This window comes from Dasypus novemcinctus, chromosome 9 (assembly GCF_030445035.2).
Source record: "Dasypus novemcinctus isolate mDasNov1 chromosome 9, mDasNov1.1.hap2, whole genome shotgun sequence".
Classification (NCBI taxonomy): domain Eukaryota; kingdom Metazoa; phylum Chordata; class Mammalia; order Cingulata; family Dasypodidae; genus Dasypus; species Dasypus novemcinctus.
Window position 1 is genome coordinate 30,179,905 of NC_080681.1, and position 24,473 is coordinate 30,204,377.

A 24,473-nucleotide genomic window follows, 5' to 3' on the forward strand; every position below is an offset into this window, starting at 1 on the left:
ACAGAAAGGGACATAAAAACCCTCTTCCGCAAGTAAAGGGGTGGGCATGGTTAATCACTGATCATGGCTTTTGATTAGCAAATTCAGATTGCTGGGTTCCAGCTCTGAGTTTCAATCCACCCCAGAAAAAGGCAATGGCAGCCATTGTTTCAACCACACTCTGAACAGAACAGAGTCAGTGGAGATTTAAAGGCAAGGCAGTTCCTCAATGCTGCAACTGACAATTAACTGAAGGGCTACATTTACTAGGCAGGCCAAAAAAGCACAGTTTTGAGGAGAAGGTAATGAGGATTTTAGCACCCTTCCTGATCCCCTCATTTTGGAGCAGGTCTGTGCCCTTTCAGGGGTCACTGGCCCTGTTTTGGCTAGGAAATATTGACTCGGGAAAGTCCTCTCTGGGGTGACTCTCCTCCCAGAATTTGCCCTACAGGCAAAAGAAGCTAAAGACAATGAAAGGAATATTTTTAAAATTATTGAGGCAAAACAAAAACAGAACAGATCAAGATTTCCAGAGAAGGAAAAGAGCAAAGTGAGCTTTCTTCAGGACATGAAACAATTGCACTAAAAGTGCAATCTTAAAAATTATACCGCATATCCAGGGCAAGAATCAGATAAAGAAGAACTGAAAAATATCTGATCATTTAAACATAGGCTATTGTAAAGGTCTAGAATAAGGCAGAATAAGCATCAAAGAGAGCCTTAGCACAAATGCAATCAACAAAAAAAAAATACCCTAGACAAGAGAGAGAAACTATCAGAGTAAACTCATCAAGATAATCAGAAGCCTAGACATCAACAAAAACTTTCTAGCCATGCTAAGAAACAGAAAGATATGTCTCAGTCAAAGGAACAAATTAAAAATTCAGAGGAGACAGAATTTGGAACAATTAATCAAAGATGTTCCAAAAAATCTCCTAAATCAATTCAAGGAGATGAAGAAAAAAATGACTAAAGAGATAAAGGATAGTAAGAAGACAATATGTAAGCATAAAGAAGAATTTGAAAGTATAAAAAGAAATATAACAGAAATTATGGGGATGAAAGGCACAATAGAAGAGATTAAAAATATACTAGAGGTATAAAACAGCAGATTTGAACTAGAAGAACTAGAAGAAAAGGACAATCAAAATCTTACAGACAGAAGAACAGATAGAGAAAAGAATGGAAAAAAACTGAGCAGCATTATCTCAAGGATTTAAATGACAGCACAAAGTCCACAAACATATGTGTCATGGGCGTCCCAAAAGAAGAGAAGGAACGGGGGATAGAAAGAATATTTGAGGGCATAATGACTAAAAGTTTCCCAACTCTTATGGAAGGCATAAAATATACATGCCCAAGAAGTGCAACATATTCAAACAGAATAAATCCTAATAGACCTACTCTGATACATACTAATCAAAATTCCAAAGATAAAGAGAATTCTGAAAGCAGCAAGAGAAAGACAATTTGTTACAAAGGAGTGAACTTTAAAAAGACTAAGTGCCTATTTCTCATCAGAAACCATGGAGGTTGGGATTGCAGCCCCTTCTCAATTAGAGGTGGAGTGGACATCACCATTCTAGAATCCTCAGGATTGGGGAATAAACTATGGACCAAAGTAGACTTACTGATATTCTACTATAATTTTATTGTGATTCTAGCAATGGAAGAAATTATGTCATTGATGTGTGTATTAGTCAGTCCAACAGATGCTGATGTGAAATACCAGAAATCTGTTGGGTTTTACAAAGGGTACTTATTTGAGGTAGAAGCTTACAGTTACCAGACCAAAAAGCGTAAGTTACTTCCCTCACCGAAGTTTGTTGGAGCAAGATGGCTGTTGACATTTAGCCTTCCTCTTCTTCTTCCTCTTCCTCTTCCTCTCCTTCTTTCTCTTAAAATTCCATGGTCTCAGCTTCTTCCAATATCAGCTGTAGGGTGGGAAAAGTCTTGTCTCTTTCCCAGGGTTCATTTTTCTCTGGGCTCAACGGCTGTTTTCTCCACAAGGTCAGATGTAGATCATGAGGCTCCCTAGGCTTTGCCTCTTTCCTTGGGCCTTGATTCTCTCCAGGCTCAGCTGCTCTTCTCCCTCCACAAGGCCAGCTGTGAATTATCAGGTGAATGGCTCATCTCTTTTCACAGGGCCCCTGCCATGTCTAAGGAGCAGACTCTACTTCTCTGTGTTCTTCTCCTGTATGTTTACTTCCCAGGGTTCCAGCATGCAAAAGTCCAGCATCAAAACTCCAACTAAATTCTCTGTTCTGCCATGTCATCCTACTGACATAGCTCAATCAAAACCTCAATAATTATTTAATCAAATAAAAGTGAAACTTCTGAATCCAATATAATCTAATATGCCCAGAGGGACAGACCAGTTTGCAAACATAATCCAGTATCTATTTTTGGAATTCATAAGCAATATCAAAAGGTTACATGTGCAATGGACACAACCAATCCAATGTCCACAGAGAAAATGTGGAATGGGTGCGGGAAGGGTAGCCATGGTGGCTGCTGGGTTTGGGGAAAGGGAGGAAGAGATGAGATGTGGAGGCGTTTTCGGGACATGGAGTTGTCCTGGGTGGTGCTTCACGGACAATTATGGAACATTGTAGATCCCCCCAGGGCCCACTGGATGGAACGTGGGAGAGTGTGGGCTATGATGTGAACCATTGACTACGGGGTGCAGTGATGTTCAGAGATGTACTTACCAGGTGCAATGGATGTGTCACGATGGAGAGAGTGTTGCTGTAGGGGGTGGGGGCGGTGGGGTTGATTGGGACCTCATATTTTTTAATGTAATTTTTAAAAATAAATAAACAATTTTAATAAAAAAATAAAAATAAAAATAATTCTAAAAAAAAAAAAAAAGGTTACATGTGGGGGTTGGGGGGGAAACCATAAAGGTGAGCAGGCAATGGTCTGTTATATTTAATGCACTGAAATAGAAAAACTGCCAGCTAAAATTTCCTTATCCAGAAAACCTGTCCTTCAAAAACAAGGGAGAGTTAAAATTCCACAGATAAACAGAAACTGAGAGAGTTTATCAACAAGATATCTTCCCTACAAGAAATACTAAAGGGAGTTTTTCAGGCTGAAAGGGAAAGACATGACAGAGTGGCCTACAGTAATGTGAAGAAATGAAGATTATCAGTAAGAGTAACTAAAAGGGTAAAAGGAAAATCAAAAATAAGATATGACAGATAAAAACCAAAGGATAAAATGGTTGAAATACTGTCTTTACTGTAATAACAACAATGAAAATTAATATACTGAACTCCCTAATCAAAATACACAGATTGGCAGAATGGATAAAAAAGCATGATCCAACTATATGCTGTTTATAAGAGACTTATCTTAGACCCAAAGACATAAATAGGTTGAAAGTGAAAGGATGAAAAAGATATTCCATGCAAATGGTAACCAAAAAAGAGCTGGCATAGTTAAACTAATATTGGACAAAATAGACTTTAAATGCAAAACTGTTTTAAGAGACAAAGAATGACACTATATATTAATAAAAGGGTAAGTCCACCAAAAAGAAATAACATTCATAAATATTTATGCAACTAACCATGGTACCCCAAAATACATGAGGAAAATACTGGCAAAACTGAAAGGATAAATAGACATGTCCGCAATAACAGTTGGAGACTTTAATACACCACTCTCATTGATAGTGAAAACATCTAGACAGAGGATCAATAAGGACACAGAGAACTCAATTAATATAATAAATGAACCAAATCTAATGCACATTTTATAACATTATACCTCCAAACACCCAAACAGCAGGATATACATTTTCTCAAGGTGCATGGATCATTCTCCATGATAGACCATATGCTGGGTCACAAAACAAGTCTCCATAAACTTAAAAAGAATGAAATTATACAAAGCGCTTTCTCTGACCATAATGAAATGAAGCTGAAAATAAATAACAGGCAGAGAACTGAAAAACTCACAAATATGTGAAAGTTAAACAATACACTCTTATGCAATCAGTAGGTGAAAGGAGAATTTGCAAGTAAAATCAGTAAATGTTTCCAGATGGATGAAAACAACAACACAGCATAACAAGATTTATGGGATGCAGCAGAGGCAATGCTGAGAGGGAAATGTATAGCCCTCAATGCTTATATTAAAAGGAGAAGAAAGAGCTAAAATCAAATACCTAACTGCACACTTGGAGGAACTAGGAAAAACAAAACAAAAAACAGCAAACCAATCCCAAAGCAAACAGAAGGAAGAAAATAACAAAGACTAGAGCAGAAATAAATGAAATTGAGAATAAAAAAACAAAAGAGAGAATTAACAAAACCAAAGGTTGGTTCTTTGAGAAGAACAATAAAATTGACAAACCCTTAGCTAGAATGACAAAAAAAAGAAGATGCAAATAAATGAAATCAGAACTGAGAGGGTGGACTGTTCTAATCTGCTAAGCTGCTCAAGCAGATACCATGAAATGTGTTGGTTTTTACAATAGGAATTCATTAACTTACAAGCTTACAGTTTTGAGGCTGAAAAAAATATCCTAATCAAGGAATCATCAAGATGAAACCTTCTTCCCAAAGACCAGCTGCTAGCAATCTTGGGCTCCTCTATCATATGACAAAGCATATGACAGCATCTGCTGGTCACTCCCTTCTCTCCTGAGCTTGATTACTTCCAGTTTCTTTCTTCTATGGCTTTTTCACTTCTTTCTCTGAATTACATTCTCTTATAAAGGACTTCAGTAGGAGGATTAGGACCCATACTGGGCTGCATCCCAACTGAAGCAACCTAATCAAAAGGGCCTACTTACAATAGGTTTACACCCACAGGAATGGATTAGCTTTAAGAACATACTTTTCTGGCATCCATACAACTTCAAACTATCACAGGAACATTACTTCTGACCACACAAATAAAAAGGATCATAGGGGAATACTTTAAACAACTGTATGCCAACAAATTAGATAACCTAGATGAAATGGACAAATTCCTAGAAAAGCATGAAAACTCTGCACTGAACCTAGAAGAATTAGAAGACCTCAACAGACCAATTACAAGTAAAGAGACTGAGTCAATAATAAAACTTCGCAACAAAGAAAAGTCCAGGACCAGATGGCTTAAACTCTTTCAAAAATTGAAGAGAAGGGAGCATGAGGCCAACATCACCCTAATACAAAAGCCAAATAAAGATATAAGTAAAGAAAATTACAAACCAATTTCTTTTATGAATATAGGATTTTAAAATACTCAATAAAGTACTTTAAAATCATATCCAACAGCACATTAAAAGAATTATATACCATGATCAAGTGGGTTTTATCATAGCTATGCAAGGTTGGTTCAAAACAAGGCAATCAGTTAATGCAAAAGGCATTAATAAAATGAAGGGGGAAATCCACATAATCACTTCAATTGATACAGAAAAGGCATTTGACAAAATCCAGCATCATTTCCTGATATCAATTCCTGATTTAAAAAAATTTCAGAAAATAGAAATAGGAGGACAATTATTTAACATGATACAGACATAGATGAAAAATCCAAGCTAACATTGTGCTCAGTGATAAAAGACTGAAAGCTTTTCCTCTAAGATCTGGAACAAGAAAAGGATGCACACTGTCACCACTGTTATTCAACATTAAGCTAGAAGTTCTAGCCAGAGAAGTTAAGCAAGAAAAGAAATAAAAGTCATCCAAATTGGAAAGGAAGAAGTAAAACCTTCACTATCTGCAAATGGCATGATCCTATATTTAGAAAGTCTTGAAAAATCTACAAAAAAAGCTACTAGAGCTAACAAACAAGTTCAACAAAGTGGATGTATATGAGATCAACAAGCAAAAATCAATAGTGTTTCTATACAGTAGTAATGAGAAATCTGAGGAGGAAATCAAGAAAAATATTCCATTTAAAGTAGTAACTAAATGAATCAAATATCTAGGAATAAACTTAACCAAGGATGTAAAGGACTTATACACAGAAAACTACAAAGCATAGTTAAAAGAAATGAAAGAAGACCTAAATAAATGGATGGACCTTCCATGTTCATGAATCGGAAGACTAAATGTTGTTAAGATGTCAATTTTACCCAATTGATTTACAAATTTAACTCAATCAAAATTCCAACAGTCCACTTTACATAAATGGAAAAGGCAATTATCAAATTTATTTGGAATTGTAAGTGTCCCCAAATAGACAAAAACATCTTGAAAAAGAAGAACATTGATGACTAACACTTCCTGACTTTAAAGCACATTACAAGGCTATAGCAGTCAAAACAGCATGGCACTAGCATAAGGATTGATATATTGACCAATGGAATTGATTCGAGAGTTCATAAATAGAGGCTCGCATCTATGGTCAACAATTTTGACAAGGCTGCCAAGTCCATTCAACTGAGAAAGAGTACTGTCTTCAACAAATGGTGCTACCGTAAATGGATATCCACATATATGTAAATGAAAGAGGACCCTTGTTTCATACCATATACAAATGTTAACTCAAAATGGATGAGACCTAATATAAGAAACAGGACTATAAAATTCCTAGAAGAAAATATAGGGAAGCATCTTCAAGATCTTGTGGTACGCAATGGTTCCTTATACTTTATATCCAAAGCACAAGCAACAAAAGAAAAATAGAGAAATAAGACCTTCTTAAATTAAAAACTTTTGTGCATCAAAAGACTTTGTCAAAAAAATGAAAAGGCAACTTACTCAAGAGGAGAAAATATCTGGAAACCACATATCCATTAAGGGTTTAATATCCAGAATATATAAAGAAATCCTGCAACTCAAAAATAAAAGGACAAACAATCCAATTAAAACAAGGAATGGTAAGGAATATGGAGTCTCATTTTGGAGTAATGGCATTGTTCTAAAATTTTTTAGATGATGAATGTACAACATTGAGATTGTACTAAAAATCACTGATTATATACTCTAGCCAGATCATGTGGTATGTGACTATATCTCAATAGAACTGCTTAATAAACAAATAAATAATTGTGCAAGAATAGCCAGAAATAGCAGCTATGTACAGCAGGGGAAACAGAGAGAGATTGAGAGGTGAGGAATTTTCTTGTTTGTTCATTTGTTTACCTTTTTGTTTATAATTATTATTATTACTGAAATAATGAAAATGCTCTAATAATGATTTAAGTGATGAATGCACAACAATGTGATTATACCAAATACCATGGATTGTATGCTTTGGACAAATTGTATAGTTTATTAATATGTATCAATAAAATTTATTTATTTAAAAAAAAACATGAGCAAAAGACTTGAAAAGACATTCTCCAAGAGGAAATATAAATAGCTAAAAGCACAGGAAAAGAAGCTCAACACCACTATTAGGGAAATGGAAATCAAAGCCATAGTGAGATATCATTTCAAACTTACTAGAAGGGCCACTTTTTAAAAAATAGAAAACTACAAGTGTTGGAGAGGATGTAGAAAAATAGGAATACTCATTCATTGCTGGTAGGAATATAACATGGTGTATCTGCTGTGAAAGACAGTTTGGTAGTTCTCAAGAAGCTAAGTTTAGAATTACAATATGACTCAGCAATCCCACTACAGGTATATACCCAGAAGGACAGAAAGCAGGGACTCAAACAAATATTTGCATATTGATATTCATAACAGCATTATTCACAATTGTCAAAAAAAATGGAAGCAACTCAAGTGTCCATCAACCAATAAATGAATAAACAAAATAAGTTATAAATATAAGATGGAATATTCAGCTGTAAAAATGAAAGTAGTCTTGATGCATGTGACAGCATGGATGAACTTTGAGGACATTATGTAGTGAAATAAAAGGACATTATGTAGTGAAATAAAAGGACAAATTTGTATGATTTCACTATTGTGAACTAATTACTATAAGCCAACTCATAGAGTTAGAATCTAGAATATAAATTACCAAGAAATAGATTGGGGGTAGAGAATGAGGAATTGATGCTTAACTTGTATGTAATTTCTATTTAGGCTGAAGATAAAGGTTTGGAAATGGATAGCAGTGATTGTAGCACACTATAGTGAGTATAATCAACAGCACTGAACAATATTTGTGAATGTGGTTAAAAGAGGAAACTTTAGGATGTATATTTTACTAGAATGAAAGTTAAAAGATAAACATAGGACTGTACAACACAGTGAACCCTACTGTAGATGATGGGCTATAGTTAATAGTACACATTTAAAGTGTTCTTTCATGAATTATAACAAATGTATGATACTAACACAAGCTATTAATGATAGGGTGGTATACGGGGAAAAATACACCTAATGAAAATAATGGATGATAGATAGAACTACTTTAACAATATTTCATCAGTTGTAACCAAGGTAACTAGTATTAAAAGTACAGTCTTTAAAAAGTGCTACATCAGTTGTAACAAATGATCCACACCAGTGCAAAGTGTTGATGGTGGGGTGGTGTATAGGAATACTGTATTTTATGCACGAATGTTCTGTAAACTCACAACTTATTAAATAAAATACAAATAAGTAAATAAAATAAAAACACGACCCTTAAGCAGATGCTTCAAGAAGGAATATTTCCCAAGCAGGTAATGGATGGAAAGGCATTTCATTCATGGGGAAGAGTATTGATTCAGTACTCATTGGTTCAACATTTGCTTTGTGTAGACATTTTCATGAGGTACTCTGAATTTTTGTCTCAGTACAAAGCCAATTGGTATATATTTATTAAACATATGCCACCAGCCAGGCACCATGCTAAACTCTGGATATAATAATAGGCAAGATAGATTCTACTTTACCTTTTTTTCTAGCTGGGGAAACAGGAAAGACTTAAATAAGTACTTACAGTAAATTGTGATCCATGTTCTGACAGAGGAAAAAAATTGCAAAGCCAGTGCATACAAAGGCACCTTATATAGTTGAGGGGTAGAAAGGGAGACAGCTTAGAGGAAGTTACCTTGAAGTGGAGACTGAAAAGGTAATTAGGAATTAGCCAGGTAAAGAGGAAAGGGAAGATGATTCCAGGGAAAAGCACCAAGTTTTGTGAAGACTTGGAAGTAACAGAGAATGTATCATGTTGAAGAAATTGGAAGATTTCAGTATGGCTGAAGCACAGAGAAAGAAGAGCAAGAGGAAGAAAGGAGGGAGATGTAGCAGAAGAGAGGCCAGGAGTCAATTTCAGAAGTTAAAGTTTTATCCTGAAACCCATGGAGAGCCTCTGCAGAATTTCAAAGAAACAGACATGATGAACTGTGCATTCTAGAATGTTGCTCAGGTGACAACCAGGAGAATGTAAAAGAAGCTGGAGAAGAGGCAGATAAGAGGCCTTTGTAGGAGTCCAGGAGAAAGATGATAGCAATTTACAAGTTTAACAACAGTGGAGATAGACATTCTTGGGCAGATTGAGAAATATTTAGAGTAATGCTATCATCTAATCTAGTTTGGGGCTGTGAATGAAGGAAGAGAGAGGAATCGAAGATCACTGTGAGGTTTTGGTTTCTGCTTTGAGCAAATGGATATATATATTCAATGAGAGGGGACAGAGGATATGCAAAATCACTATGAATAAAAATAGGTCCATATATTTAGGGAATCAGATAAGCACTATATAGCGAGAAATGATGTTCTCCTTCAGGAAGCTGAAACAGAAATTCAGTTGAAGTAGAGATTGCAAAAGTCTTTCTATGTCAATGCTAAGACAACAGACTGAAAGGCAGAATCTTCCAGATTTTAAGTAGGAGATTGATGTGATCTGATTTCATTTAGAAATATAAATCTGGAGGCAATGTGAATGAAGAGTGCCTGAAGAAGTGGCTAAAGTTGAAACAGGAGATTATCTGAATTGCACAAGCAGTGATAATAGGAGCAATAACCAGGGGAGGTGTGGGGAGGAACGAGAAGGAACAGAATAGAGATTTAGAGGAGAGAATCAATAGATTTTAATGGGGTGAAGGAAAGAGAGATGCTGAAGACCAGCCAGAAATTCTGGCTTGGGAGAAGGAGTGGCAATTCTACAAATGAAGGGATGTTCTATGGGAAGAGCAGGACTCTCAGGGGAAACATATTAAATTTGGTGTGGAGACATTAGGTCTCAGATACTGGTGGGACACAAAAGCTTCTCAACGTTTGTTATAAAAATATATGTGTTGAGTTTATGAGGAAGGTTGGGAACTGGAGTTATGGACATGGGAGTCATCAGCAGATATTTGAGCAAAGGGAAAGGGTCATCTTTGTCCAGATAAAACATATGAAAGGACAAGAAAGAGGAAACCTTGCGGGGAGACTGATGTCTAAGGTGTTGATGGTGGAGGTAGAAACAATTGACATTTAGCCACCCTAGCATCCAAAGCTGGAAACCCACTTAAAGAGAAAAATTTCAGAATGTTTGGCATGGATCTATGGGTTAAAAGACATGGAAAATGAAAATCTGTTGGAAAAGACAGCAACTTAAAATATATAACAGCAGAACAGGACCAAAAAAATGGTAGATTTCAGCTCTAATCATAAATAGCACTTAATGGTATGAATGAGGATTGGTCTTTGACCATAATGAATAGTAAAAACACATCAGTTTTCAGTTCCTTTCTTCACACAATCTTTTTTCTCTTAAATTGGACAGTTTTTACTGAGAAAAAAAAATATATGTGATAAAAAGTGACTGCTCAGTCACTAGTAGAGTCAAGGAATAACAGTTACTATTATTAGCTGGGCAAATGGGCCAGAAAGAATAGAAAAGGAACTTATAGTAAATTTAGCTGTTTGACTACTCAACTGAGAGTCTGTCATAAGGCATCAATTTAAGGGTGCCTGCAGCAGTGCTCAGCTCCAAACAAGGGCAGTAAAAAATGGCAAGTGCACAAGCAAAGAGACTCCACCTATTCATGCATAATACTCACTCCATGGCTATTTGGAGACTTTTGGGACAGCTCTGGTTTTTCACTTTTATAGGTCCTAGCTAGTATGTGTATGACAAGATGACATGCCAGTGCATTCTGAGTGTCAGCGTAAAATATTAGTTTTGAATTTAACCAGGCATCTCATTAAAATGAAAAACACAGTCTAAAATTTCTAAAGAACAGAGGCTTCCATCTCATTTGCTTATATCTCAGGAAAAGCTATAAACAGAGAGAGATTTGTCTATATCCATGGCTAGGGCCCCCCTACCCCAATACTATATAATGGGATGAGTCATTTCCCTGTAAGCAATGATTTGAAATATTCTGTAATTACCATCCAGCTTATGTCAACCAAGGAGAAAACAAAACATCTCAGTAACAGTGCTATGCCTCACAGAGTGTCAAACATTCATCAATGATTTCATCTCACACTGGTGATGACCAATCAGTGGTTTTTAAAATAATGGACCTGCCAGCTTAGTCTGAAAAGAAGAGGAAACTCTTAGAAAGCAAGAGTGTTGGATTCATAATTAGCTTTATCACTACAATCCAGGCAAAAAACCAGAAGCCTATATTTTAATTGGCTTGGTAACATATCTGAAAACAAAATTTTAATGAGATTATTTTTCCAGAATTCAAAAATAATGAGAGAAGAAAGCAACAGTTTTATTTTTTAATGTCTTGATGTTTAGTACTGGGAGGTTAGAAAATTATTATCTATTTAGCATAATCCATCCTGATATTCTCCAGAAACTAAGATTTCTTCAGTTAAAAAGTGCTTGGAGACTATGGCACAATGAGCTAGGTTAACCAGCTGAAATAGAGTAAATGGTTAAAATAATCCTCTTGAGAGAATAAATGAATGACTTCAAGTTAATCCATTAACTGTTATCCGTCATCAACTGTCCCGGTATAACAAGATACAACAGAGACAAATCAGTGATGTTACCACAGAGTTCAGTTGCTGCAGTAAGTGGATTGGTAATGTCAATCCTGTTCCTTTGGTACAGAAATCTCAACAGTAATTTCCTTGTTAGAATAACTCCATTATTAATCTCAGAAAAGCTGACTAGGGAAAATATCTCCATGCTTATCCATGCTATATCATTTTCAGTCATTACAATTCACTATTGTTTTTTAATTCTATCAGTATGGAAACACTAGTACTCTATGTTCAAATTTCTATATCATTGAAATGCTTAGAAAGTATTAGATACTTAATAGACAATTAAGAAATTATCATCTCTCACAAAATATCTCCTCTAAAATTGAACAATAGAATGATACTGCAATGCATCAAATTAAGATGAAGTTGAGCTGTGCATTTTAAAAAGTCTGCAGAGACTTAGACTCACACCCACTGACCTGCACCCACTGGCAAGTTTATTCTGTGGAAATACAATAACCATACCAAGATGTTCCCATCAAAGAGGCCTAAATGGACCATTCCCTGTCCCACTGCATCATCCTGACAAACTCAGAAAGTGAACTCTCTTCCAAGGAAATAATTCAGTATGGGTAAAAAGATTTCCAGCCAAGAATTACTTCTAGCAGATCTTTAAATGCACATGCAGTATCAAACAGTAAGGATACCAATAACTATGTGACTATGTTAACTTTTGTGTGACCCCCATTTTAAATTGAGGCAACCAAGCCTTGCCAGATGACTCAAGAAAGTATCTAAGATATAAGGGAGAGCCCAACACAGAGAGGGAATAGCTACTTGGAGGAAAGAGACTAGGAAGGAATACAACTTCAAACAAAAACTATTATTTATATCCTTAGTGAGATGAGGAATTATAGTAGCATCTATAAAATATGAAGTTTTATTTCCAAATTTTAAAAGGAAAAAAGTAGAGCTCAAATTTTGAAAACTTAAATCTCTGTAGCAGAAATGGAAAACTAAATAAGACAGTTGGAAGAATTAGAAAATCCCCCAAAAAAGTAAACCAAAAAAAAAAAAAAAAAAAAAAAAACCAAGATGGAGAAGAGGTAGGGAAGGTTAAGAAAATTAGAGGATAGTTCAGGAGGTCAACATCAAATAATGTGAGCTCCAACAAAGAGAAAAGAGAGGGGAAATATAATCTTTTAAATCAGGAAAACATCCTAGACTTCAAGAGCAGAACTTCAGGGAATTGAAAATGTCCATTCAGTGTCCAATGCAATAAAATAAAATGGACTTACACGAGGGCATGTTACTATGAAATGTGGAACACTGGAGACAAAGAGACAGACCTAAAAGCTTCCAGAGAGAAAAAAATCAAGTCACATACAATGGATCAGAAATAAGAATAATGCTCTATTTCTCAAAACCATTATAAGGTAGAATATAGTGGAGAAATTACTTCAAATTTCAGAAGATTAATTCCAACCCAGAATTCTATATCAAGCTAAACTAGCAATTAACTAAGCAACTGAAGACCTTTTCAGACATGCAAGATCTCTCTAATCAGGGATTCCCCAGAAACAACCCCTCAGATATGGATTTTGGTGCAAATGGTTTATTTGGAAGGTGATCCAAAGAAGTTGGGGAGTGAAGAATTGAGACAAAGAAGAGAAGGCAACCAAAAAAGGATTGGCCTTATTGGTTAGGTTACCTCTTAGATAACTGGACTCACTCCTTCTAAGCAACTCTGGGAAACAAGTAAAATTTGCTTCATAATTTTCCTTGCCAAGAGGTAAGAGAGTGGATCAGTCATTGGCTGAGAGCTGTTTCTGTCAATGAATGAAGAGAAACTCTCAGGTGAAGAGTCACAGGTGCTTATAGTCAAATCCATAAGAAATCTGGGAAGGCACCAACAACATGTGCTATAAGACTCAGAATATTTACTTTCTCATGAAGTTATAGAGAAGAGGTGATTCTTGAAATAATGGAATAGACTAGAAAAGAGAAAGACACAGCATCCTAGAAACTGTGGATTCAACTCAGGAGAAGGGTGTAGAGAATCCCCAGGATAACAGTAAATGGAGGTACCAAAATGACAACTGGATTGTAATCAGCTGAGTTTTAAGGAGGTCAGAAAGTGAGGAAAGATCTCCCCAAGAACCTAAAACTGGTAGAATATCTGATGTGTTTCAGTGTATGAGAGGAGATTGAAACAATTGATGGAAACACTGAAGCTAAGTGGTAGGAAACAGAAAAAGAAAAATAGGAAAACAAAAAAGCAAGACAGTTATTAACTTAAGGGAAAAACAGAAAGTTGTATAACAAAGGAAAAATAATTTTAGTGTAGTACATGAATAAGGTACTGTTCTGTATTTTTTCTCTTGATAATATATCATGTCTCTGTATATAGCCCTACCATATTTTGTAAAGCCATATTCTTAATAAGGATGCATTATAATTAATTCAACACCTCCCTAATTATAGGTTTTTAGACCATATGGCATTTCTAGTACAAATAATGCTATAATAAAATCCTTGAAATTTTCTGTACACTTAGTAGATTTTCTGCATCAAATGAGATTTAAATTTAAAGTATTGATGGCTTTTACCAAATTTTTCTCCAAAAAAAAATATTTCATCAATTTATACTCCCATCAACAGTGCACAGTCCTTTCTTCCATATCTTCTCCTAGAGTGGGTATCATCAGTCAGCTTTTTGTGTTTTTTTTTTCTTTTTGGCAATTAAAATTAAAGGAATAAGAGGAGGACCTTCATTTTTTCCCAATACCTATGTATTATTTTTATATTATTTCAATATACAACTTTTAAAACTTAAACAACATAACTGATTAATTTAATTGAATCTTCATGACTCATGGGCAAATTTTTCAAAATAAATAATGTCCTAAAGACATGAAACATTATAGTTACACTTAAATCTGAATTATCTCACTGTTTAACAATTTAAAATACTGCTTAATTCACAGTCTATCTTGTCATCTATAACTGGCAAAAAACCAATGTAGTTGTCAAGAGATTATCTTTGATATTTTTAAAGGATCCATATATCTTGTACTGTTCATTAATCTAAATGCCTGATGCTGTAAATTCTAGATCCTTCCATCAAGACGGATGTGAGGAGAAGAAAAATATATAATTCCCATTTCGCAAATGAAATATATAGCAAATAATGAAAATTAATTAATGGGAAATCATATTAAATTACGTGGATTAATGCCCGATGTTTGATCCCTCTCTTAAGAGTTTCTGCCATCCACAGGTGTAGACCAAGCTCATGACATGGAACGTCACATATTGTCACCTAAGTTTCAAGAATTTCCACTCTTAGACACGTTCACTGGTATTATAAACCTTCTCCATCAAGATGAGAAGCTATTTATTCGCACTGAGCATTTCCCTGCAGGAATTGAGGCTATTTTTTCCTAGATTTAGAAAGAAAATTTTAGTGTTTTATCAATTTTATAAACCATCAACCCTCCTCCACCAAAAACAGGAAAAAGAAAACCCAAAAACTTAGCTGAGGAATTTAATGGCAAATGCTCATCTCACAAAATAAGAGTTTAAATTTTAAGCCTTTCAAACATCTCCTGGCTATCACACTAAATAATTTAAGCAAAATTAAATCACTAGGGTTTGGTCTTCTTGCTGCTTTACCTGTTTCAATTTTTAAAAATCTCAACCACTAACATCTCAATTCACTGACATCTCAACTGTGACTTTGGAAAAGTTGCAGTTCCAATTTGTTCTGAAATGTGTTCTGCTGATAACCTCCTTAAGAAGATTCAAAATATAATCTGGCCCTGCTTTCATTTGGTTATTTTATTTGTAGGACACTAATGACAGAGTAACTTCTCTGCCCATGCAATGAACTTTGTATAATTTCATTATTAAAGGACTGCTATTGAATAAAATGCCATGGATACAGCACACAGAAGTAGAGGAAAAATATAACTGGGAACCTGGATGCTGCAAAGAATTACTTAGTACATCAGGGCCAGAAGTCCTTTCTCACTCTGTAATAGCTAGAACCTTATTGGAATATTTGTTCTATCATGGGCTCCACAGCTCCACAGAGATATTGGAGTTCAGAGGTGAGCCCTGAAGATGATTAAAGGGTTGGACTAAGAAAGAAGTGAACAGGTTGCTAAACTGGGAAAAGCAGGGACCTCTATTGAATAATGGCTTCCAAGTAATGGTACTGATTAATGGACAAAAATAGAAACTCAGCTGTTTTTCATTCCTACTGTGAACAGACTAAAAGAAAACAGGGGGAACTAAATATGAGGTTAAGGCTGCCGACAGTTTAGCAAGTCAGGAACAGGAGTGTGTATAGCAACCAGTTGTAATATTTTAATCCATGTAATCTGTAAAGCAGGGCAATGGTAGAGGTAAAAGTGGTCATCACCACTGGAAGTGAAAACAAATGAGTGTGTTGAAGGCAAACATACTGAGCTTAAGTCCTCATTTCTAGACCATAAGTCAATAACTTGCATGACAACTTTACTGTGTAAATTAGAAAGGCATGGAGCTAACCGCCTGGATTTGATTCCTCTCCCATTTATGAGATTTGTGTTCAACAAGTACTTAGCCTATCTGTTCTTCCATTTAGTCATCTGATGTATACAAAGGGGGAAATAAGAGTATCTACCTAATGGAGTTGTTGAGTGAACTGATGAGTTAGATTATGTGTGTGTGTATACATACATATTTATATACTTCTAAATGTGTTGTTATTATTATTATTACTCAATCAAATGGGATATGAGTTGGAGGAATGCACTTTGGGTATAATTTATCCAGCTTCAATGTACTAACATCCAGAATTCTCTATTAATCAGTACCAAAGTCAGTGCAATAATTGTATATGCTTATAATGATGATGACTCCAAGGATACCATAAGACCCTCAATTATATATAAATCATACAAAATATATTTACATTTATCAAATATTTAGAATTTAGAATTTAATTGTCTAATGCTTTAAGGCTTAGTGATCTATGTTCCTCTTACACTAATAATCCCTTTTAAAAGGCATCATATTAACTAGAACACATTAATTTCTAGTCACAATGCATAATAGAGAATGTACCATATCACTTAATTAATCAAAGGCTGACTATGGATGCAAAGGTCTTTGGCCAACTAACAGTGTTCCTCTTTGTTGGTTTGTGATTAATGCCAAAGCAGTTTCCCTTTTCAGTAGAGAATATGACCACCCACAATTTTGGTCAGGTTGCTTAATGAGCTGCAAAAATCTGTTAAGGAAGGCAATGTGCATAACAAGAGAGCTTTATCAGATTTGGAAAACTGTTTTTTATATTTTTATTAAAAACTATAAGCAAGCATTGCTTAAAAAATAACTCCAACAATTTAGTTCTTTGCCTCTAAAAGATTATCATGTAAAATTGAATTGTAGAGTTATTGTGACTTATTAAAACAACTTCAACTGAAGACTTATATAAGTTTAAGACTTGATATTTTGTTCATTAAGAATAGAAAACTAACATGAACCAAATTCCCTTGGTCTGTCAGTTTTTCAATCCAGATTTAAAGTATGTAAGTCATGTTTCATTGCACATCTCCTCTGTACACAGAAATGGTTTATTTATCCCTTTTAGATAATGGTTTAAAGCCGTTCCACTCATACGCACAAACACACATACAAACTTCTCCATTATAATTTTCCTTTTTACAATTCTATGAAAAAATAAGTTGAAGAAAAATGTCCTATGATATTATGAATTAAAAACGCTACACAAATAGAAGTGATTTCAGTAGCCTGCAGATCTGAATGAGAGCTAAAGTAGCCAGGAGCTTTAACATTAGGCAAAAACATTCCTTGGTTTCCATTAGCTGACCATGCTGGTATAGATGATCCATGCCAGCTACAGCTGACCCCTTGTGGATAATAAGAGGGTTCCTGTGTGTCTGAGCCCAGATCTCTCCCTGAAGATCACACAGCAATAGAGCAACCTGGGTGCTGCTCTATTTACTTACCCTCAATCACGTAACTGCTGAAGACAAGCATTTCAAATATATTTATAGAGATGGCCATAATTGTTTAAAAGAACGAACTCCCTCAGGTCAGTGAGATTGGAATTTATTTCTACATTTAGAATAAGGCTCCCTCATGGAGCTTTACACATATAATTTCTTTTTAATATGTGTTGGGGCTTGAATCATGTCTCGCCACAAAAAGCACGTTCAGGTCCCAATCCCTGGTCCTGTGGGTGTGAATCCATTTGTAAACTAGACCCTTGAGGTTGTTATTAGTTAAGGTGTACCCAAACTGAACGGGGGCGGACTTTAATCCAATATGGTTGAAACAGCATCTCTTTGCTGATGCCTCAATTTTAGATTTTTCCTAAACTCAAAACTGTGAGACAATAAATTTCTATTGCGTAAGCAAACCCATTGTTTGGTATTTCCTAGCAGGTAAGAAACTAAAGCAAGGTAGTAAATGAGGTAAAAATACAAACAATGCTATGAAAAAGTATTTCCAACATATATGATGGACGAATTATTAATAACCCTAATACACTCAGAACTACAAGTATGGTAAGTAGAAGAGTAACTCAATAGAAAAATGGGCACATAATATAAAGTATTTCATATGAGAATGTAATAAGAATTTCAGTCAGAAACCTCACTCTTAGTGATTGGAATACAAACTTAAATAATGGGATGCCATTTTCAAACATCAGATCAATTTTTTAAAGTTGTTTTTGTTATAATAACCAGTACTGTTGACAATACAAAAAGTTCAGCACTGTCAAAAATTGCCAACAAGGTAGTATATGATAAACTACAACAAACATTGTGGAAATTCCTTCAGTAATATTTACTGAAATTTTAAAAGCACATATACCTAACCCAGCAATGTATTTTGGGGGATGCTTCTGGTGGGTATTTCTTGCTTTAAGCTCTAGTATTCATCCCCCTATTTAATAACCGCATACCAGCTATCCCTTGGGAAACCACTCTTCCTTCACTTCCCATTTAAGTTTTGGCAAGACTAGCTTCATCTTCCAGAGGACAGTACATGACCAGGTTTGGCCAACAGAGCACTGGTAAATCTTTTTTATATTGATCTGATATTTGAAAATAGCATCTCATTACTTAAATTTGCATTCCAATCACTAATAGTATCATCTGCCACAGTGACTGGCTCAGGGATGCTCAATTGCCCAATGAATGTCCCACCTAGGACCGCTGCTAAAACTACTCGCAAGAAAAGCTCTATTAACACTAAAGGATAAGATTTAAAACTGAATACATGAAAGCCATTTTGTTGGTAAAAGGGAACAGATTTCCTGGGAATTAAACCTTACGGAGAAGAAACATGAGCCAAAAAGAAAAACAACAACAACAAAAAGTAAAAAATAAAAACCAGACAGTTTCCTAAAGACATCATATGCATTCCTGATATTTCTGATAGCTAACAATACCTAACGCCAGTTATTTCCTTGGGTTTTCCAGTTACTTAAGCCAATGGGGCTGAATCAATGATGAATATCCATCCTGTGGAATATTATGGAGCCTTTGAAAGCAAGGAGAAAAAGATCTAACCGGTAGACGTTAAATATGCTTGGCTTTGAGGGCAACTACTCAACCCTGCCTTTGTAGTGCAAAAGCAGTCATAGGCATAATGTAAACAAAAAACAAATAGGCATGGCCAGATTTGGCCTGTGGACCATAGTTTGCCTATCCTTACCTAGAAGAATGTCTGTGATATATTGTTAAATGAATTTGATCTCATTTTTAATCAAAGAAATGGTTTAAAGAACAATCTCAATGTAAGCATATATTAGAAGTACAGTAAAACATGAGATTAATGTATACCAAGCTGTTTTCACCAGTTACTGGTAAGGTCTAAGATGAAGGTTGAAGAGAGATTTTTAAAGTGTGAACCTATTCTTTGTACAACTCTATAGTATTTGACTGTTACAATAAGCATACATTATTTTTTATATAAAAATGATGAAACAAAAAAGAGGAAGTGCCAAGCATTTTAAAAGAAATGTGGCCCCTAAGTTTTAACAATCAGTTTTGCATTGTAATTAGGCTAGAATTGGGGAAATTCCCAAATATTTAAACTGTCGCCAACTTTTGTTCATGGGACCCTCAGTTTAATAGGCCCATTTTATTGATAAGACCTAAGGAGCTATTTGCCTTGCTGAAGGTCACAGAGCCAATTAGCAATAAAACCTCTAGAAATGAGGCCTTTCAGTTCCCGGTCTGAGTCTTTTTCCATCACATCTTGATGGTCCATAGATGGCTGTTACCCTTCTCATTTGAGATTAATCCGTAAGAAAATAGACATCTCTTCAAACACATCGTGAGTATGTTTATAGCATTCAGCTCCAAGCAGCTCTGCCTTAAAAGATTTTTACACCACAGTCAGATTTTCTCTTCTGTAAATTGTTAGCACTATTTTTAGGAGCCCTTTTCTCTGGCAGATCCAGGCGTTCTCACGTTTGAGCCCTGTCATCTCTTCAGTGTGTATTTAGTAGTTTCAGCACTCTGCTCACTGTTTGCATATCATGACACCGGGCAGAGTTCAGCAATACAGAACGTCTTATCCATTTCCTCTTAATCCATTTTAAATTCATCCAGAGCCCATCAGAGCAGGAGATGGAATGAGAGTTTTATAATTACCTTTTGCAAACAGAACATTAAATTATTATACAGTGGAATCGTCTAGTTTCTTGGACAGATGACGGCCTTTACTTGCTGGTGAACAGATCTGCCTGTCTCTATAAATACACATATGTACTTTGGAAATCAGCCCTATTAGCTTGAAGATATTGATCGATTTTTGTAGATTACTGCAATAGATTCTTAAAGTGCTTTAAGATTAAGAGATGTGCTTGGCTTTCTTCTGCCATGTCTCTCAAAGGAAAACCATGAGACAGACACACAATGAAAAACAGCAGGTAATACCATATGAGACTCCTTATTAAAAACATAAAGTGCCTTTCACTCCTGCTTTTATTAACTCTACTTTTCAAGCTAAATGGGGGTTAGGTGAGGCGATTATAATACAAGTCACATCTAACTATTTCATTATCCATGTCCTCCAGCAAGATGGCCCCCAGAATACCTTTGAAAGCTCCAGAGTGATGGCAGCAGGTTGAATATAATGAACAATGTTACAAATGGGGACACGAGGCGCAGGTCTGGGGAGGATGGAATCTCCTAGAAATTGCAAGGCTGTAATTACTGAACACTGGCTCTGTCTCACTTGGCTTTGAACACTGGTAACCATCTTTTGGCAGATTATATTTTTCTCAGCTAGTTAAAATGAAGCCAGGCAGAAGAGTTGAAATTTATAAGGCATAATACATATGCAAAGGCTTTGTGTGCTTTTATTTCTCTAATTTTTGTGTGGTTTCCAAGCCCATTCCACTAAGCAACAGGCAACTGAATCAAAGTCGGCTGAGAAAGTTTCCTATGTGATTGTGTCCGAGAGCTGAATTTTTGTAAGTTTTATTTAAAAGAAAGAATTGAGTGATCTAATGTTTGGTTGGGTGAGAGCAGACACTGTATTCCAGTTTTGGTGTCAGCACTTTTGCTAAATATGTTATTTGAAATGTTGACTAAATTAAGGATAGAATGGAGGAAAGTGCAGGGAATGAGTGCGAAAGGGGGAAAATGTAAATGGCAATTACGATGAAATATCATGACTAAAACTAGGACAGCCAGTTCCAGTACCTTTCACATTTAACCCAAATCAATAAGAAAAATGAAAATTGCTGATAATGCCCATGTTAGTTTAGCTTGATTCCTAGTCCAAATTTTAGGGTCTCAGAGGGTTAGTTAACATTTATTAAAGAGTTTGAATAAACTCTGTGAGCTGACCTACTGCATGAATAAGCCAGAATCCAGCTGAGCACATGCCTGTTTTCTAGCTGGGAACTACCTGGGTAAAATCCAATTCAGACAATCCAGCACAGGCAGGACCATGTCCACTGGGGCGGGTGACAGATCACTTAACAGCCCAATGGCCCAATCTCTGTTAACACTCTCCATGGTGGCAAGGGGAATCTGGTTAAAGAGGACATCATGACTGCATTGACAGGGAAATGTCACAAAAGCACCACTGAGATTGATATGTGGGCCAGAACGGGGGGGGGGGGGGGGTTGGGCATTGCCAGGGTCTCTGTTCTGGGTGGCCAGCTCTGCTTCAGGACCTGTGAGGAGCATGCCGGTATGCTGGACAGACAAATCACCATTTCCATTTGCTGTCTCTGTTTGGACATCATCAGTAGCATCATACTACCCCTCCTCTCACCTGAGATCCCCTCAGTCTCTGCCCACCTGCTACAGAACCGAGGTCCCGGGAGATGCCCATTGTGCCATGCCCCAGTAAGGCAACCCCACCCCTGTTAGCTGCACAGAGTGCCAGTTCTCCTGCCCAGTTAGCACAAGGAGGCAGAAGTGAGTATGAGACTGCCAGCCAAGTGTTCTCTCTCACTCGGTTTTATAGATGGGGTTGGTGCCCATGTGCCCTCAGCCCAGTTCAGAGATCACCCTCCTGAGTCTCCACCTGAGGGAGTTCTTTGGTTGACAGCTTAGCTTGAGCTCAGAGCAGGCCACGATGCTCAGGAGCAAACTTCCATCGATGGGGAAAGAAGATAAATATGCCAGCTTCCCAGCCCTTGGGGGTACAGTGCTGCAGTATTGTCTACACAGTCTCCCGTGGGTCCCCAGTGGTATTGAGCCAGGTATCCCACTGCAGGGACCCTCTGTTGACTCTCTTCTCTTCCTCACAGTGCATCCTACAAACACCTCCCAAATAACTGCTTGACACAAACCCTTGCCTCCACGTTTGCTCTTGGGAGAACCCAATCTAAGAGCCTTGGCATTATAGTTATGACTCATCCAAATGAGAGCTACTCTTGACCACAATGATCTCTGGTCTCCCAAAGAAGCTGAAGAAGTCCCTTTACTAATTGAATAGTTACTTCTCCCAGGACAAAGCCAATTATTCCATCAGACTAGAGAGAGGGGAAATCTGCAAACAGCCATGGCAGAGTAGGCTCCTCTGTGTTCTTCTGTTAAGAGGGTGGTCTCTTTGGTCCCTCCTCTATATGCTGCTTTATCACTCTTGAGTGATGTCATCTGCCCTCAGCAGTGAACCACAAGTGCTGCTGAAGGATTTACCATGAGCTATACTAAATTTCACTGCATTTAAATATTGTCTTTAGGCCTGAATATAAGATACAAACAGCTTAACTGGAGTTTTCCCTAATTCTGTCACATTGTATTAGCCACAGTCTAAAAGGTAATGATAAAACATAAGGCCCCATGCACTTCCCGACCCCCAGTGGCCTCTAGCAGGCCAGGTTCCCACTCAGGCCCCTGTTTCTTTGGCAGTAAAGTCCCAACCAAATATTTCTAAGAATGAGCATGTTATGTGTCCTGAGACCAATTGGATGACCATGAGTCTTTGTCTGACTAGGGTATGTGGTGAATGGCTGGGATTTGTGACTGCAGGAAGGATGAATCTAAGGAGATGTGTGGCAGAAGATGAAGGATGGAGATGAGCCACCAAAATAAGGTGAAGAGAGTGTGAGGTGTACAGCTGGGTTATGGGAGTTAATTCAGGAACCAGACCTGGACCAGCCAAAGGAGTCTCTCTGTGTAGAGCCTGGTACAGGCATGAAAGAAGCCAAAATGGGCTGCACAACATGATAATCAGGGAAAAAGGGGAGATAATCTCTTCCCAGCTTCATCTTCTCTGTCTTAGAACGAGGAAGGGTCTCACCTCTCATATCACTAAATCCCTGTAGTGGATCTAGTAGTTACCAGAAACAACACTATTCTGAGGTTTCCTTTAATGGAGGATCCTCTGCAAATCTAGGAAATGGGTCAGTTTTGTCCCAGCCCACTCAGTGGCCCTCCACCTCACCTCTACTCCCAAGCTCCTAGTTTAGCATCATTGAATTTCCATTTAAAGGACCTTTTTTTTTTTAATTCAGTCAATAAACATAGAACACTCCATGTCAAGAAAAAGACACAATGTCTGACTTTCTAGAACTTAGAGATAAATGGAGAAGACAACGCTAATCATAGGCTCACACTAGTAAATGTTACGAGGAAGATGCATGAAGAACAGGATGTCATAGACAGTAAAATGAGGAAGTTGCTTAATCAGGAAAGTCAGAAAATGACCCAAAGAGTTGATGGTTAAACTGAATTCTGAAGGAAAAGCAGACATTTAAAAAGTGAAGGGGTAGGGGCAGAGCAGGATGTGGGAGCCAAGAAGAGCAGTCCAGGCAGAGGAAACTGCCTGTGCAAAGTCCTGTGTCTGGAGAGAGCAGGGGGAAATTACTGAAGGGTTAAAGGGAGTGGGGAAAGGAGTAGGAGGGACAAGGAACAGAACCAGATTTGCATTCACAAGACCACGCTGGCTGAAGTATGAAAAAATAGCTTGAAAGGAAGCAAGAATGGATACAGGCAAAGCAAGGGGCAGGCCACTGCAGTGTCCTGGGAAAAAAAGAGATGCCAGCAGCTTGATCTAGGAAAGTGGCAATGGGGATAAAGAAAAGGAAACAGATTTGAGATATAGAACAGAAGTAAAACAACACGACAGGGTGGTGGTGTTGGTGAGAGATCAGATCTGAGATTGAAGGAGAAGAGATAATAGGGTTCCTGGCTTATGTAGCTGGCTGGGTGATGGTGCAATCCATTGAGACAGAGG